Source organism: Mastigoproctus giganteus, chromosome 2, assembly GCF_048544385.1.
Source record: "Mastigoproctus giganteus isolate SK-2022 chromosome 2, ASM4854438v1, whole genome shotgun sequence".
NCBI classification, from domain to species: domain Eukaryota; kingdom Metazoa; phylum Arthropoda; class Arachnida; order Uropygi; family Thelyphonidae; genus Mastigoproctus; species Mastigoproctus giganteus.
The window spans coordinates 212,711,273-212,730,978 of NC_143576.1; the positions used below are offsets into that span (position 1 = coordinate 212,711,273).

General features: G+C 39.2%; 1 protein-coding gene across 1 annotated transcript in view; it reads left to right on the forward strand.

The window, feature by feature from the left end:
- LOC150090042 (muscle calcium channel subunit alpha-1-like) overlaps window positions 1–19,706 on the forward strand; it is a 1,145,904-nt gene that overhangs the window by 713,577 nt on the left and 412,621 nt on the right. The gene's annotated exons all lie outside the window — the stretch shown is intronic.

Sequence of the window (19,706 nt, forward strand, 5' to 3'; positions counted from 1 at the left end):
AGAATGGGAGTAGGAATTTTTTATATATGTGAATACAACTAAGAAGAAAGCTAATCAGATCAGTGCACCCATGTGCACTGGGTGTGAGAAAGTCATAGAAAATCCAGCTGATGTTGCAGATGAACCGAAAGGTACTTTGCATCAGTCTTTACTGAAAAAAAAGACCCTTCGTGCTGAAAATAGGCTGTACGAGTGAAGCTAAGCCATATGAAATTAGTGATGTTGTAATTACAGATGATTGTTTATTAGAAAAACGTTTGAGCAAAAAATGCAAGTAAGGCTCCTAGAGTTGAAGGCATATACCTTGTACATTTGAGAGAACACCCGGGAGTGTATTGAACCACTGAGGTCAATTATGAGGGCATCTTTGGACTTGGGGGAGATTCCTTTGGATTGGAGAAGTCCCTACATATTGCCAATACATAAAGGTAGTTCTAAGAGTGAAGTTGAGAGGCTGCTTCTACAGGATCAAATACACTTAAATAGAAAGGGTGCAAGAATATTTGCTGATGCTATCGAGGCAAATGTCAAGAGCAACTACTTGAGTTTCACCAAACTTTTCTGTTAAATTTGTCCATAGATGGGTAGCATAAGTCAGAATATCACCAGCGGATCAATACTGATGGAATCCATGCTGGCGGTCACTGATCAGATGGAAGGTTTCTAGATGGTTTGAGTTGGTGGTTAATTGAAAGACTAGAAGTAAGTGCAATGGAATGATAATTGAATGGGAGGATTTGTCACCCTTTTTTTAGGAATTGGCTGGATATGAGCAAATTTCCAAGCAAAAATACCTTTGGAATAAGAAAGTGAAAAAAGGCAGCAAAAAACAGGAGTAATTTCAGGAGTGCAGGTTTTGAGAACAGTGGAGAAATACCATCAGGACCTGGAGCTTTCTTAGCATCAAGATTTGTCAAAAACCTTCTGACATCCTTTTGACAGAAGGCCACAGGAAGAAATGAATGGAGCATGCTGGAAATGGTGGGAGGTGTTTTACCAAGATGGAAGAAAAATGGGATGCTAGCAGATCAGCTTTATCCTTGGCTGAAGTGGCTTTGCAATGGTTGCAAGCTTTTGGTGTAGGCAGAAAATGAAACTGAAGAATTGTAACCAAGCCAATTATAATATGCAACGTTCTTCTCTTGAACAGCCTTAGCACATTTATTGGAAAACCAAGGTTTAGATAAAGGACGAGATTTTAAAGTGGAGTGTGGAATAAAGGATTCCTTTCCTACAAGAATAATTTCACTGACACGATCTGAGCAAACGTTGAAATCAGAAGATTTGAAACAGTAAGCCAACTGAGGAAACGAAATCTCGAATATCATCCCATTTTGCATTCTTTTGTTTGCATACCAAACAATACTAGGTTGAGAATGGCCCCAAAAAAAGGCTTGATTGAAGAATTGACCATCACCAATTTTTGATCTGAGGTGCCTAGAGGACCACTCACCTTGACCATATACTTGGAAGGGCTGTTTGTGAGAAAAACATCAAACTTGTTGGCTGCGTGGTTAGGATTGTCTGGTATTCTGGTTAGTAAACTAACAATCTGTATGAGTTCATTTGTAATTGCAAATGCCTCAGCAGCTCGACCAGCTGGGTCCATCTAACTAGAAAACAGAAGCCAGGAGTACTGAACATTAAAATCATCAAGGAAAATTACCTCACTGTTGCAAAAGTTGGACTGTAGAAGGTCAAGTTTCAGAGAGAGGAAGTCAAAAAGTTCCAAGTGTTTAGTGGATTTGGAAAAACAATAGAAGCAACAGTTGAATTTGACAGAATGTGGTAGAGAATTTGACAGAATGTGGTAGAGGGGCTTAGAGGGGAACAGGTATCCTGTGTGTTATTAGACACTCAGCCTGAAACACTGATGGATCCAATATCTCTCTATTACAGAAGATTTAGGAGAAGTCCGGTTGGCCTGCCTCCCTAAAATCCACTCATGCACACCTTCTCGATGGTAAGCCCTGTTACGTCACTTAGGTGGCAACGAACGTGTAGAGTGGTTCTCTTCAAGACGCCTGGTCAGCGTGAAGAGGAAAAGACCAAACCCTCCAGCAATGAGAGCACAACAATACAAATGGCCCTCAGGCCCCAGCAGCTTTCACTCTCCCTCTTACGGCAGCGAGAGGATCAGAGCGGAAGCAGAGGGTGCTAAGAATCTCTGGGTACGACCAGGCTGCCATGCATGGAAATTGAACTTGGCCTGTTATAACGTACGATCACTCATCGGTGAAGACAGGATATTAGAGCTGGAAAAGGAATTAGAAAATGTGAATTGGAATATCATCGGTTTGGCTGAAACAAGAAGAAGAAATGAATCACTTATAAGTTTATCAAGTGGAAATCTGCTGTACACCAATGGAAACAGTGAAAGGAGTGAAGGTGGAGTTGGGTTTCTGGTCCATAAAGATTTTAAAAACAACATTTTGGAATTCAAAAGTACATCACCAAGGGTATCAAGACTAATATTCAAGATTTCTAAGAGGTACAAGCTAAAGATTATAATGATTTATGCACCAACATCGAGCCATGATGATGAAGAGGTTGAAGAAATGTACACTGAAATTGAGAGTCTTCTAGATGAGCAGAAAACCCACTACACTATTATTATGGGAGACTTCAATGCTAAGGTTGGAAAAAGGCAAAACAGCGCAGAAAGAGGAACTATAGGAAATTTTGGAATTGGTGAAAGAAATAAAAGAGGTGAAAGATTTGTGGAATTTGCAGAATCTCAAGGACTGTCAGTAATGAACACTTTTTTCAAGAAAAGGGTGAACAGAAAGTGGACATGGAAGAGTCCAAATGGATTAACAACTAATGAAATCGACTTCATCCTCACTAACAGAAGATATATTGTGAATGATGTTACCGTCCTGAATAAGGTAAATGTTGGAAGTGATCACAGAATGGTAAGATGTACACTTGATATAGATGTAGGAAAGGAAAGGAAAAAACTGACTCGAGTAAATAATACAAAGGTCTTTGAAATAACAGAGGAGGAGAAAAAGCAGTATGTACTGGAACTTAAGAACAAGTTTGAGCTTCTGCAGACTGCTCAGGACCAAGATATCGACGAGGAATATTACAACTTTCTGAAAGTGATAAAGCCCAAGAAACCTATAGGGAAACAGAAATCCAAAGAAGAAAAAATTAGTCAAGAAACACTTGTCATGATGAACCAAAGACGACAAATGAAGAGCAAGAAAAACACTGACAGGAAGAAAATTGAGTATACTGAGTTATGCAAAGCCATTAGAAAGAGACTCAGAGAGGACATAAGAAGATTTAACACAAGAAAAGTAGAACAAGCATTAAGGGAAAACAAAGGATTTAAATCAGCAGCCATGAGCAGTAATACAGAAAGACAAATGATACTGAAACTGAAGAATAGCGATGGTGTACTTATAAACAGCAGAAAAGACATAATTCAAATAGCAGAAGACTACTATAGAGAATTATACAAGGAGCGAGGGAATGATACCAGCAGTGGGGAAGATGGATTGCAAAGTAGCAACACATACGACATACCCAATATTCTTCCTGATAAGGTAGAACATGCATTGAAGAAAATGAAGAATCGGAAAGCCCCAGGGGAAGATGAAGTTACTGTAGAGTTGTTAAAATTGGGAGGAAGAGACATAACACAAAAACTGGCAAGGCTCTTCACAAAGTGCATTAGAAAAGGTGTGATGCCTAAGCAGTGGAATAATGCAATCATAGTTTTGCTGCATAAGAAAGGAGATAAATCAGAAATTGGAAATTATAGACCAATTAGCTTGTTATCCCATATCTACAAGTTGTTCACAAGGGTCATTACTAACAGATTAGAAAGAATACTTGATGAGAATCAACCGAAAGAGCAAGCTGGCTTTAGGACAGGATTCTCAAATATGGATCACCTTCACGTAATATCGCAGCTAATGGAGAAAGCAAATAAATATAAAACACCATTATGCCTGGCATTTGTGGATTACGAAAAGGCGATTGACTCCACACAGCATAAGGCAATGTTTCGGGCACTGGAAAGACAAGGCATAGATACTCCATATATTATGATTTTGAAGAAAATATATGAGAATGCTACATCCTTTATTAGACTAGACAAAGACAGTAGCAAATTTAAAATCGAGAAAGGAGTTCGACAAGGAGACACAATATCTCCGAAGCTGTTTACTGCTGCCCTTGAGGAAGCTTTCAGAAGATTAGACTGGTCGCAGAAAGGAGTCAATGTGAACGGAGAGTACCTAAACCATTTACGATTTGCAGATGACATTGTGGTCATAAGCCACGATCCCAAAGAATTAGAGGAAAATCTTAATCAGTTATGCACAGTTAGTAAGGATTTTGGACTAAAGATGAATATGGCTAAAACAAAAGTAATGATGAACAAGTATGCCACGGAAAAGGAAATAATGATTGAAGGAGCAGTAATTGAAAAGGTGGAGTCATATACTTATCTGGGACAAGTTATTAGCTGTAATAATGATAAATGGCTGGAAGTCAAGAGAAGAATAAATTTTGGATGGATAGCATTCAGGAAATATAGTCACATACTGAAGAGCAATATCCCAGTTTGTCTGAAACGTAAAATAATGAATCAATGTATACTCCCCACCATGACTTATGGAAGTGAAACTTGGGCACTCACCAAAAGAATGGAAGAGAAGCTAAGAACTACACAGCGAAGAATAGAACAAATTATATTGGGAATCAGACTGTTAGATAAGAAGAGAAACACATGGATTAGGCAGCAAACTCAAGTAAAGGACATTCTTATCAAAACTAAAGAACTAAAATGGTCTTGGGCAGGACACATAGCTCGAAGACATGATGACAGATGGACTAAGAAAATAACAGAATGGTACCGAAGAGGAGCTAGAAGAAAACCTGGAAGACAAAGGCGGAGATGGATAGATGAAATTCATGAGTTTTTGAGTAGTAAATGGATGGCCAGTGCTCAAAACAGAAGGAACTGGAAAGTTGCTGGAGAGGCCTTCATTCTGCAGTGGATTGAAAATGGCTGATGATGATGATGTTGATGATGGTAGAGAGATTTTAAGCCAGGGAAGATCAAAAATAGAAGATTTCTAACTACTAAATCTGTGACAGAGAATATCAGATGGACATATGCATAAGTACCACTTTTGAAGCGAAATGAATTATATAGCAAATAATTTGGACAACCGAGATGAGAAGTGGTTGAATCAACCAATAACTGTCATTCGGAGATGGACATCATTGTGATTAGAACTGAGACCACGTATATTTGTGAAATGAATGAGGAAATGTTTGGGAAGTTTAGATCTTTTCGGAGTTAAGTTTGCTCTATTATTTCAACAATTCATGGTGTATACAGTAGTGAGAAAAGGTGTAGGGGGACAACATGCTGTATGAAGTAATGAAATTTTTGAATATGGCATGCACATGTCAAGAATATACCCAGTACCTTGACATAACGTAGCCTTGATAATTCACCACACATACACACTTCTTGGACTTCACCCAGTCACTATCTAGCAGAGTAGAGTAGAGGCTGCGAGAGTTACCAATAGGTTTGGGTCAGTGTGCTAACTAGCGGCCAGCCTGCGAGCACCATTTTAGAGCTATACCCTCGAATTTAAGGGAGATTGGATCTCGCCTTGATGTCCATCATAACCTCAAAAGACATCATTCATACTGCATGACGGAAGAGATGGGGGGAGTTACCAAAGCTTTGCTCTGGAGACTTTACATGGGTTCCACCACTTCAAGCCTCTAATAAGCAAAGTGGTGGTATTGCACCAGTTGATGAGAGTCATCTACCACCTTACATCCCCGGGTAACACAGAGAGGGGCTTATTCCTCTGTGTAGTGTGGGCAGCACACCTTCACCCCTGCTTACGTTGGTTCGCACCCCGATGGTCACCCACAGTATGCTAGGTGTCATATTTCAGGACTTGTTCATTGGGGTTATACCCAGGGATACTAACAGTCCCACCATCATGAAGGTGCAAGCAGAGAATTTGGCCATCACAGACCAACCGAACTTCACTGAAATTAGGTCTACTTGATTTTATTGTCATCCGCATACCAGTTTCATCAATGTTTTAGACTTTCAGTTAACAAGTACAGCTTGGCATATCTGAGATATGCCAAGATATGTCACGATAGGAGGGAGTATATGATGAGAGCCCTGTCGATCAATTCGGCCCTGGAAAGATTGTGCAAGGCTCAAGGGGTAGAATTTTTTTCAGCCTGGTCTGTACTTGTTAACAGGAGAGACTGCTTCTACAGGGATGGGATACACTTAAATAGAAAGGGTGCAAGAATGTTTGCTGATGCTATCGAGGCAGTGTTAGGTGGGTTGGAAAACTGCTAGATTGGGGGGGATACAAGGACTAATAGATTAACAGTAGCCACTGGCAGAGGTGAAAGTGATTCTTGCACTTCTTCTATTAGAATGAGCCACAGCCTGGAAAATAAGATGCACGATATTTCAGAGACTGCTGGGAATCATTGGGGTACAAGTAAACACATGGGTTGTGTTAGGGTAGCTAAGAAAAAGAACAGGTGCATGTATACTTGCGTGTACACCAATGCTAGGAGTTTAGTAAATAAATTTGTTGAATTTGAGGTATTGCTCAAAACATCAAAGGCAGATATTGTGGGGATATCAGAGACGTGGTGTCACACAGATATAAGGAATGCAGAACTGGAATTTGGGATGTACAATGTCTACAGAAAGGATAGACAGGATAGGAAGGGAGGAGGGGTTATGCTATTAGTTAAGAAATACCTAAAATCCAAGGAAGTGAAGCCAGTCGATATTGCTGGACAGTGCAGTGTCGAGTCAGTTTGGTGTGACATAAGCATTAGGAGATCAAATTTGAGAGTAGGAGTGTGCTATAGGCCTAATAACTCTGATGAGTATAATAAGAAACTGTACAGGGAAATAGAGTGGGCTAGTAAATCAGAGAGTCTTATAATGGGGGATTTTAATTTCCCAGATATTGACTGGAATTTGGGGGCTGGTCACTCACACACTAGCAAGGCTTTTGGGGATTTATTGGATGATTGTTTTCTACATCAGCATGTTCGGGAGGCAACTAGAGGGAGTAATACTCTTGATTTGATTATCAGTAGTGATTCTTCATGCATTAAGAATCTGCAGGTAAATGAACCAATAGGTGGCAGTGATCACAGTGTGCTGAAGTGGGATTTAGTCAAAGAGGTAACTACCATTAGGGGTAAAGGGAAGGGTTATTGCTTTCTTAAAGGCGATTACGATGGACTGAAACAGTATTTAAATTCTATACAGTGGGACCAACTGATGATGTTACCAACAGCAAATTCAAAATGGGAAGCATTCAGAGAACTTATCTTGGAAGCTACTAGGCTTTACATACCAACTAAGAAATATTGTTCAAGGTTTAGGCCTAAGTGGATGTCAGATGAACTAATGATACATATGGCAGAGAAGAAAAATGCATGGGATACATACAAATTAACACGTAACACAGAAGCCTATGATAGATACAAGTTGATCTGTAACCAAGTTACAAAGGAGGTTAGGCAGGCGAAGGCAGATTACAAGAAATCTTTGGCAAGGGATGCAAAGAAAAGCAGCAAAGAGTTCTTTACTTAAGTAAACTCTAGAAGGAACGGGATGAATCAGATTGGTTCACTTGATATCTATGGGTCAACTGTTGATGATCCTGCTCAGGTAGCTAACAAACTAAATGAATATTTTGCATCGACATTCACACATGAGGAGTTATTCAGCGAGGGGAATGCTAGAGGTGTATTCAACTCGGGCAGTAAGCTAGAGAATCTTGTAATAACTGAGAGTAAAGTGGAGGAGAAATTGTTGAAGATAAAAACAAGAAAGGCACCTGGGGTGGATGGGATCTATCCAGTTATATTAAAGGAGGCAGCAAAGGAAGTAAGCAAACCTTTAGCCATAATTATGAGAGCTTCCTTGGACTCAGGGGAAGTACCCGTGGACTGGAGATATGCAAATGTTTCCCCAATTCACTAAGGAGGATCAAAGGGCGACACAAGTAATTATAGATGTTAGTTTAACTTCTGTTCCCGGAAAATTAATGGAGGCACTGGTTAAAGAAGCACTGCAGGATCATCTAGACAAGACTTCAGTTATAGCTCAGACACAGCATGGTTTTGTTAAGGGGAAGTCTTGCCTGACTAATTTGATTGGATACTATGATGCAGTTCCAAAAGAACTGGATGCAGGGAATAACTTTGATATTATATACTTGGATCTTAGAAAGGCTTTTGATACTGTTGCACATGGAAGTCTGCTGCACAAATTGGAGCAGTGTGGCATTGGAGGCAAATTGCTGCTATGGATAAGGGGGTGGTTGAGGGGGAGAAGACAGAGAGTGGTAATCAATGGACAATGCTCATCGTGGACTAATGTTATTAGTGGAGTCCCTCAGGGTTCAGTGTTGGACCCATTATTGTTTTCTGTATTTATAAATGGGCTTGGGTAAAGAAAGCCTGCACGAGAACGACGACAAACGTCGGATAACTTACGCGGTAAATTAGTTTGCCGATACGGCACTCTAGCGCTGCTCACTCGGTAAACAGACTGTAGGTGTTATCGGACTGAAGCAAAGTCGAGAACGATATACTGATTGACAGGTAGGCGTGGCAAACAATGAAATGATTGGTGGTGGGCGCGACAGACGACAAGCATCATAACAGATGAATGGCGTGCATATAGCCGTATTACGGCCTTAGAAAAAAAGAAGTACAAACATTTAACGGTGAAACACAAGGAACATTTTGTAGATCCACATACAGGAGCATATACGAATAATATCGAAGCCCAGTGGAAGAAACTAAAAAGTGTAACTAAAGGAGTAAATGGCAGCTGTAAACATATGTTGATGGGTCACATTAATGAATATATGTGGCGTCAAATTTATGGGAAAAATCATGAAGATACTTTTCACAATATTGTTACTCAAATTGCGAATAGCTATTCAGGTCCAACTGTATGATTTGTACTCATGAATTTTTTTTCTGAGAAAGTTTCGTTCCGTTCATTTTATGTTCTTCATTGTGTTTTTTTTTTTTTTTTTTCTCATATTAAAAGCAGATTTTTGGAGTTGATGAGTGCTTTTACTGTATTATTGATTTAGTTTGGTTACGAAAAAAGGAAAAGGTTTCTTTGTTTTTCGTTGTATTTCATAACCTGAGCTTAAATGGTAGGTTAGGAAATAAAAGAGAAGGTTTCCTTGTATTTCGCGACCTAAACTTAAACGTTAGGTTGGGAAATAATAGAAAAAGAAAGAAAGATTCTTTATATATACAGTATACTGAATAGCTATTAAGGTGCTGATTGACGTTATGATACGTGTGTATCCGCATGAGTGTCTTTAAAAATAAAAGTACATTAATAAAAAAATTAATATTTTATTAATAAACAATTTATGTGCTAGTCCACTCATGATTCTAAAGAAAAAAGGTTAGGTTACCCCCTCCATTTCGGGAGAGGTTCAAGCTCCCATGGGATTCAAGTGGAGGTAACCTGACCTATTTTCACCATTAGGGCATATTATTGAACAAGAAAATAAAAATACGGTCATAAAAAAATTTATTTTTTTATGAATGTATTTCTAAATATGACTGATTCTAAAGAAAAAAGGTTAGGTTACCCCCTCCACTTCGGGAGGGGTTCAAGCTCCCATGGGATTCAAGTCGAGGTAACCTGATCTTTTTTCACCGTTACAGTAAATGTTAGGGCATGTACGATTAGGACAAGTTACCATTAGTGCTGCTACAGTCATACTAAACCGATGTTATCATGTGTTGTGTTCGCGCACCAATCAGCACGTCGTTTGCCACGCCTACCTGTCAATCAGTATATCGTTCTCGACTTTGCTCCAGACCGTTAACACCTACCGTCTGTTTACCGAGTGAGCAGCGCTAGAGTGCCGTATCGGCAAACTAATTTTCCGCGTAAGTTATCCGACGTTTCTCGTCGTTCTTGTGCAGGCTTTCTTTACCTTCGCCTATAAATGATATTGATGATGATATATAGAGCTTAATGTCCAAGTTTGCAGATGATACGAAGGTTGGCAGGATTGTCAAGGACACTACTGACACTATGCTACTGCAACAGGATCTCTAAAGTTTGAGCAGATGGGCTGAGAGGTGGCAAATGAAGTTTAACATTGACAAATGTAAAGTACTACATATGGGGAAAAAGCAGCCCCAGAGCAACGTATCAACTCTATGGTACTACACTGACAGTGGTAGAGAATGAAAGGGACCTGGGGGTGGTTGTGCAGGCAGATATGAAGTTTTCTGAGCAGTGCAGACGGGCTGCAAGAGTAGCTCCTGGTGTATTGTCGATGATATATAGGAATTTTTCTAGCAGGGATAAGGAGGTGATTATTCCCTTGTATAAGGCAATGGTCAGGCCACAACTAGAGTACTGTATACAGGTCTGGAGGCCTCATTTCAAGAAGGATGTAGAGATGCTGGAACGAGTAGAGAGAAGGGCAACAAGATTAGTGAATGGAACAAAGGGGTGCTCTTAGGAAGAAAGACTTAAGTTTTGCAAATTACAGTGTCTGAAGACTAGGCACCAGCGAGGTGATCTGATAGAGGTGTATAAAGCCTTGAATGGTTTGAGCATGCTCAATGCTGATGGGATTCTTCCTCTTGCTCAGAATAATTGCCTGAGACGGTATAAATTCAAATTGAGGAAAGACAGATGTAGGATAGACGTGAGGAAATTTGCCTTTAGCCAGCAGGTGGTTGGTTGGTGGAACAGACTTCCATCCCTTGTTGTGGAAGTTGATAGCCTAAATAAGTTTAAGGCTCAGCTGGACAGGTATTTCAAACGAACAGAGGGGTGAAGTGGAAGTGGTTATTTTTTATTTATTTATTTTATTTTATTTTTTTTTGGCTGATGCTGCATAAGCTTGCTTTCTTGCATCAAATGCCTCTACTAATGCTAAGCAAAATGGTGGTATTGCACCAGTTGATGAGAGTCATCTACCACCTAACAGCCCCTGGTAACAGAGAGGGGCTTATTCCTCTGTGTAGTGTGGGCACCACACCTGGACCCCTGCATATTTTGGTTTGCACCCCGATGGTCACCCACAGTATGCTAGGTGTCATATTTGATAACTTGTTCATTGGGGTTATACCCAGGGTTACTAACAGTCCCACCATCATGAAGGTGCAAGCAGAGAATTTGGCCATCACAGACCAACCGAACTTCACTGAAATTAAGTCTACTTGATTTTATTGTCATCCGCATATCAGTTTCATCAATGTTTTAGACTTTCAGTTAACAAGTACAGCTTGGCATACCTGAGAGAATGTCTGTGACACTCTCATGGGCCAAGCATTGTATAAGGCATTGGTCAAGCCACATCTTGAGTACTGCATACAGGTCTGGTGGCCTCATTTTAGGAAGGAGTACAGCTGCAGGAACGTTTACAGAGACGGGTAACAAGATTGATGAGGGGAACAACGGGGTGCTCTTATCAAGAAAGCTTTCATTTCTGCAAATTACACCTGTGAGCAGATCTGATTGAGGTGTTTAAGACTGTGAATGTTTTTCACAAGCTCATTTCTGATGGAGGATTCTTCCTCTTGCTCAGATTAGGCAAATGACACAAATTCAAGTTGAGGAAAGACAGTTACAAAATAGGTGTGCAGAGCCGACTGGGCCATCCAGGTGGGTAAAGTGCCTGCCTGGCAACCGAAAGGTTGCAGGTTCGAATCCCACCTCGGGCTTGGATCACAGTAAAATGCAAAACCTTTGGGAGGTGCATTATGGCCACAGAAGCCGATGCTCCAACAACTAACCAAAAAAAAAAAAAAGAAAAGAAAAAGGTGTGCAGAAATTTGTCTTCATCCAGCAAGTGGTTGATTATTGGAACAGACTTTTGAGTGTTGTTGTGAAAGTTGATAGCTTAAGTAAATTCAGGGAAGAACTAAACAAACTGTTGGAGGGATTGGAGATTTGAAATGGAAGGTTTTGTTTTTTTTCTTGCATCACATTGCCACTAATTCTAATGCATGGTACCACTGTTTGCTGTCTACCCAAGTCATACCTATTAGCATTAGCATTAGTAGAGGCATATGATGCAAGAAAGCAAGCTTATTCAGCATCAGCCAAAAAAAAAGAAAAAAAAAAAAAAAAAACAACCACTACTCCCATTTCACCCCTCAATTCGTTCGAAATACCTGTCCAGCTGAGCCTTAAATTTGTTTAGGCTATCAACTTCAACAACAAGCGATGGAAGTCTATTCCACAAACCAACTGCCCGCTGGCTAAAGGCGAATTTCCGCACATCTATCCGACATCCGTCCTTCCTCAATTTGAATTTATGCTCTCACAGGTGATTATTCTGAGCAAGAGGAAGAATTCCATCGGCATTGAGCATGCTCAAGCCATTCAAAGCCTTGTACACCTCTATCAGATCACCTCGGCGATGCCTAGTCTCCAGGCTCTGTAATTTGCAAAACTTAAGCCTTTCTTCGTAAGAGCAACCCTTTGTTCCATTCACTAATCTTGTTGCCCTTCTCTGTACTCGTTCCAGCAGCTCTACATCCTTCTTGAAATGAGGCCTCCAGACCTGTATACAGTACTCAAGGTGTGGCCTGACCAATGCCTTATACAAGGGAATAATCACATCCCTGTCCCTGCTAGAAAAATTCCTGTATATCATTGACAAGACACCATGAGCTACTCTTGCAGCTCGTCTGCACTGCTCAGAGAACTTCATATCTGCCTGCACAATTACCCCCAGGTCCTTTTCATTCTCTACCACTGTCAGCGTAGTACCACAGAGTTGATACGTTGATCTGGGGTTACTGTTTCCCATATGTAGTACTTTACATTTGTCAATGTTAAACTTCATTTGCCACCTCTCAGCCCATCTGCTCAACCTTTCCAGATCCTGTTGCAGCAGCATAGTATCAGTAGTGTCCTTAACAACCCTGCCAACCTTTGTATCGTCTGCAAACTTGGACATTAAGCCTGATACACCATCATCAATATCATTCATAAATACAGAAAACAACAATGGACCCAACACTGAACCCTGAGGAACTCCACTAATAACATTAGTCCACGTTGAGCAGTGTCCATTGATTACCACTCTCTGTCTTCTGCCACTCAACCATCCCTTTATCCATAGCAGCAATTTGCCTCGAATGCCACACTTCTCCAATTTGTGCAGCAGTCTTCCATGCGCAACAGTATCAAAAGCCTTTCTAAGATCCAAATATATAATATCAAAGTTATTCCCTGCATCCAGTTCTTTTGTGACTACATCATAGTATCCAATCAAATTGGTCAGACAAGACCTGCCCTTAACAAACCCATGCTGTGTCTGAGCTATAACTGAATTCTTGTCCAGATGATCCTGCAGTGCTTCTTTAACCAGTGCCTCCATTAATTTTCCTGGAACCGAAGTTAAACTAACAGGTCTATAATTACTTGTGTCAGCCTTTGATCCTCCTTTGTGAATTGGGGTTACATTTGCACATCTCCAGTCCATGGGTACCTCCCCTGAGTCCAAAGAAGCTCTCATAATTATGGCTAGGGGTTTGCTTACTTCCTTTGCTGCCTCCTTTAATATAACTGGATAGATCCCATCCACCCCGGGTGCCTTTTTTATGTTTATCCTCAACAATTTCTCCTCCACTTTCCTCTCAGTTATTAGAAAATCATCTAGCTCACTGCCAATGTTTACTTCACCTACGACATTCCCCTTCCTGAATAACTCCTCATGTGTGAATGTAGATGCAAAATACTCGTTTAGATTGTTAGCCACCTGAGCTGGATCCTCAACTGTTGAACCATCAACATCCAGTGGACCAATCTGATTCATCCCTTTCCTTCTTGAGTTTAAATAGGTAAAGAACTCTTTTCTGTTTTTCTTTGCATCCTTTGCCAAGGATTTCTCATAATCTGCCTTTGCCTGCCTAATCTCCTTTGTGACTTGGTTACAGACCAACTTATATCTATCATAGGCTTCCACGTCACCCATTAATTTGTATGTATCCCATGCATTTTTCTTCTCTGCCATATGTCTCATTAGTTCATCTGACAACCATTTAGGCCTGAACCTTGAACAATATTTCTTGGTTGGTATGTAGAGCCTGGTAGCTTCCAAGATTAGTTCCTTGAATGCTTCCCATTTTGAATTTGCTGTTGGTAACATCATCAGTTGGTCCCACTGTATAGAATTTAAATACTGTCTCAGACCAGCATAGTCTCCTTTATGAAAGCAAAAACCCTTCCCTTTACCTCTGATGGTAGTTACCTCCTTGAGTAAATCCCACTTCAGCACACTGTGATCACTGCCACCCAGTGGTTCATTTATCTGCAGATTCCTAATGCATGAAGAATCACTACTGATAATCAGATCAAGATTATTACTCCCTCTAGTTGCCTCCCGAACATGCTGGTGTAGAAAACAATCATCCAATAAATCCACAAAAGCCTTGCTAGTGTGTGAGTGACCAACCCACAAATTCCAGTCAATATCTGGGAAATTAAAATCCCCCATTATAAGACTCTCTGATTTACTGGCCCACTCTATTTCCCTGTACAGTGTCTTATTATACTCATCAAAGTCATTAGGCCTATAGCACACTCCTACTCTCAATTTTGATTTACCTATGCTTATGTCACACCAAACTGACTCAACACTGCACTGTCCAGCGATGTCAACTGGCTTCACTTCCTTGGATTTTATGTGTTTTTTAACTAATAGCATAACCCCTCCTCCCTTTATTGTTCAAGTGCAACGTGCAGTGGGATGTTCTTGATGTTGCTCTGCTGCATAGTGTCTGTCAAGTCATGGAAATATTAAGAAACATTCTCCTGGAAGGATACTTGCACCATTAGTATTTTCATCTACATTGTACAGATGAGGAATTATTAAGGTTTGAAAATGGCAGAAGGTTATCAAATTGTAGCAGGATACTTAATAATTTTGTAATAACTGAGAGCAGAGTGGAGGAGAAATTGTTGAAGTCAAACATAAGAAAAGCACCTGGGGTGGATGGGATCCATCCAGTTATATTACAGGAGGCGGCAAAGCAACTAAGCTTTGCTCCCATAATTATGAGAGCATCCTTGGACTCAGGGGAGGTTCCCACGGACACTGGAGATGTGCAAATGTATCCCCAGTTCACAAAGGGGGATTGAAGGGTGACACGAGTAATTACAGACCAGTTAGTTTAATTTCTGTTCCAGGTAAAATAATGGAGTCACTGGTTAAAGATGCGTTGCAGGATCATCTAGACAAGACTGCAGCAATAATTCAGACACAGCATGGGTTTGTTAAGGGAAAGTCTTGTCTGACAAATTTGATAGGATATTATGATGTGGTTACAAAGGAACTGGATGCAAAAAATAATTTTGATATCATATATTTGGATTTCAGGAAGCTTTTGATACAGTTGCGCATAGAAGACTATTGTACAAATTGGAGCAAAATGGTATTAAGGGTAAGTTGCTACAATCGATAAAAGGATGGTTAAGTGGGAGAAGACAGAGGGTGATAATCAATGGGTGCTGCTCTTCGTGGACTAATCTTATTAGTGGAGTCCCACAGGGTTCGGTATTGGGTCCACTGTTGTTTTGTATATTTATCAATGATATTGATGAAGGCTTAATGTCGAAGTTTGCAGATGATACAAAGATTGGCAGGGTTATTAATGACAGTAATGGCAGTGTGCTGCTGCAACAGGATCTAGATAATTTGGGCAGATGGGCTAAGAAGTGGCAACTGAAGTTTAACCTTGATAAATGCAAAGTACTGCATATGGGTAGAAGTAACCCCAGAGAAACGTACCAACTGTGTGGTACTACACTTAAGGTGGTAGAAAATGAAAAAGACCTGGGAGTAATTGTGCAGTCAGATATGAAGTTTTCTGATCAATGCAGACAGGCTGCCAGGGCAGGTCATAGGGTTTTGTCAATGATATATAGGAATTTTGCTAGCAGGGAAAAGGAGGTAATTGTCCCTCTGTATAAGGCAATGGTCATGGCATGCCTTGAGTACTGTGTACAGGTCTGGAGGCCTCATTTTAGGAAGGATTAGATTTACTTGAGCATGTACAGAGAAGGGCAACAAGATTGGTGAGGGGAATGAGAGGCTTAAGTTCTGCAAATTGCAGTGGCTGGAGACTAGGCACCTGCGCGGTGATCTGATTGAGGTGTATAAGGCCTTGAATGTGGGTTGAGTACGCTGAATTCTGATGGGCTCCTTCCACTTGTTCAGATTACGAATCTAAGGGGGCATAAATTCAAATTAAGAAAAGACAGATGTAGAAGAGATGTGCGGAAATTTGCCTTTAGCCAGCCGGTGGTTAATTGCTGGAACAAACTTCCATCTGTCGTTGTGGAAGTTGATAGGTTGAATAAATTTAAGGAGGAACTGGACAGGCATTTGGAGGGAATGGTGTGGTTTTTTTTTTTTTTTTTTTTTTTTTTGGCTGATGCTGCATAAGCTCATACACTTGCTTTCTTGAATCACATGCCACTACTACTGCTATTACCTTCTGTGCACATGGCCTCTCCCTTTATCACACTTAACATTGTAGGCATTAGTGGTGGTTGCATTGAAGAAATATTATAAATGTTGTATTGGCAATAAAATTTAACAGTCATTTTGTTTTAATTTTTTGTGTCTTAAATATAGTTCTGTGTTAAATATCTATATATATATAAAACATTTAGGTATGCTGCCCAAATTTTTGACGTATGTTTATTTTAACTGTTTATTTTATCTGTCTTCAATTTTAATAAGAGTGTAAAATTGGCTGAACAGTGTGTAAGACCTTTTAGAAAATGTTGAAGATATGCTTATGAAACATTAAAGGAGAGATTTAATAGGCTAAGAGACCAAAACGAGACTCTAAGATTATGAAAACAGACTGAAAACATTGAATAAAGAGAAGTAAGATTGGAAATGAGAAGACGGGCGAAATGCTGTAAGTCTAATCAAATAGAAGTACTGGATGCGAATAATCAACAAGCTGTAATTAATGTGGAAGAGCATGACATAGAAAGTATGTGTTGCAACTGTGAGTATTGCAATTCAAGATATTGGGGACATGAATTAAACACATTGAATTAATACACAATACACTAAATACTGTCGTGATGGAAAGGTTTCACTTGACTTGACCTACTGTCTGAGACACCTACTCTATTATGAAAGCTGCTTATAGGGGATACACGTGAAGCAAATAACTACAGAGAACACCATTGCTGAGAGTACAACTCAGCAGTGGTATTCGAACAATGGGCGCAGAGATTAAATCACCGCCTGGAAATGGTCCATACTATTTTAGAATACACGGCCAGATTTACCATTTGGTCTCACTGCTATATCCAAACGAGGCAACTAAGTCAGAATATGGACAACTTTATAGTTTTGATTCTGATGAAGCAACAACAAAATGGCTTGAAAAGCAGTCAAACCAAGGGTGTATGGCTGAAGTAATGCAACACTTAGATGAGTTGTTTAAGGGACGATGTAATGAACCTACATCCAAAACATAGGTTGCTGCAATATTTTTTGGGGAAGACTGGGAATCACCTTCAAATACAGACATATGCATATATCCCACAGGTGATTGCTATAGAATTATATCACCACTAAACAAGAATGGTGAAGACTGTAGGATCTAGATTAAACTATTTATGCCATAATTAGATAGATGGTGTATGTTATGCCGGGTACAACTAGTTTTATTGATTTTTTTCTGTATTAAATATTTAATCTTTTTCTGTTGATATGTATTTCTTATTTCATCATTCAAAAATATTATTATTATTATAATGAAGGTTTATTTTGTTAAAATTTAAAAATATTATTGCTGCCATATAAAGATAATTTCTGGAAATTTTTTTCAGAGTGATATAGGGTTGGAACCAAAATAACTGCTTTGAACCAGGTCACAGGTGATTGCTAAAGCAAAACAAGGACTAAACCAAAATTATGTTTTGCATGAATTTAAAAAAAAAAAAAAAAGAGGTTCAATGCAATTGAACCAATTTTTTTTTTTTAAATGGTCTAAATTGTGCTTATGTTACGTCTTCAATTTCTTTGTAAATGCAATCTTTGAATTATATTTATCATTTGAATTTTCTCTTTTGTCTGTACAGTGTGTCTTAACACTTATCCTGAGTAATACTAACTTCATGGTTATTTGAGTGAAAGCTGACAAGGTGACTTTTGCCAGATTTGATATCAGAAACCATTGAGAAAAATGTCTTTCTGGTCATGAAAGCAGTAGTCATCATTATCCCTCCCATGGCTGGTAATAAAAGTGCATATGTGTTGTAGGAACATATGCACTTATATTACCTATTTTATTTCATGATTACCAGATGTGTTAGTTTGAATTGTGTTGAAAATGACAGATATATTTTTTGAAATATCTCAAAGTTAATTAACATGACTGCCCTGTTTTGGATAGTCTAGGACTTCACCTCAATTATTGAAACAGTAGTTCATGGTAGATTTAAGTTTGTACAGAGTCAGTAATTGTTTAGAAGAAAGTGCCACGAGAAAGAAGGAAAATAGTTTTTTGATGTAGAAGCAATATGAGCTGTATACCAATAGAGATGTGGATTTTCTGCCAAAACTGTTTATTTTGAAATGCAAAAGAGATCGCAAAGGACAGTCTACAACTGCTTCATATCTGTACAATCAATAAATCGGCCAGTGTGTAGTTGGTTTATTGATTGCTGCTTCATATCTGTACAATCAGTGAATCGGCCAATGTGTAGTTGGTTTATTGATTGTGTTTAGTGTTAGGTAAATTGCATCCTTAAAGCATGCATTAAATAAACTAATTAAATTCAAGTGTAAATATTTCCTCCACTTAAATTATTTAGGTTATAGCAATAAGTAGGGGAGACCTAAAGCCAGTCATGCACTCAGGCTTCAAGATGCCTTTGCATAACTCTGATTCATTTTATAAGGTTTTTTTGTAAATATGTGTTTTTATATATTTTTATTATAGCTTTATTTTTATATTAATTTAATTTTTTTAACTTGTAACTGTTTTCCACATTTAGAAACACATGAAAATAGAATATGAAAACAAATTCAAAGAAGACCACTAGCAATAGACTACCACAGTGATTCTCAAACTGTGGGGTGCGGGGATTAGTGAATCCCTTTTGGGTGAAGAATAGTGTAAATTTCAAATTATTATATTAGAGCCACCCATTATTTCTAATATATACCCATATATGTATTTTGTCTGTAAATTGCATGTGTTCTCTGGTTGATTTTCCTGTTTTGCTGGACGAAAAAGCCCCCGTTTCTGGGGAAAAACCTTGCTATCTATGCTTGAGACAGATTGAAAAAAGCCCATTAAAGTTCCTTGCATCATCGATGGGATTCGAACCTGGGCCTTTTCCACCCAGTTTGTGGAGGACAGTGATGATACCACTGTGCTACCCGCGCAAACGAAGAATAGTGTAGTTGAAAATCCCATATTCTCTGAATGGGATATGAATTAAAATAAGTTTGGGGGGGGGACATTTTGGAGGGGGAGACTGTGATGACAGGCACACAGATTTTTGTAAGTAGAAGATAGGACAGTTTATTCTATAAACATGAAAACAATAGTGGAAAATTTCAGGTACATTAAACTAATGAAGTTTGGGCCTGCTTTCCATTTCCTTCAATATGACT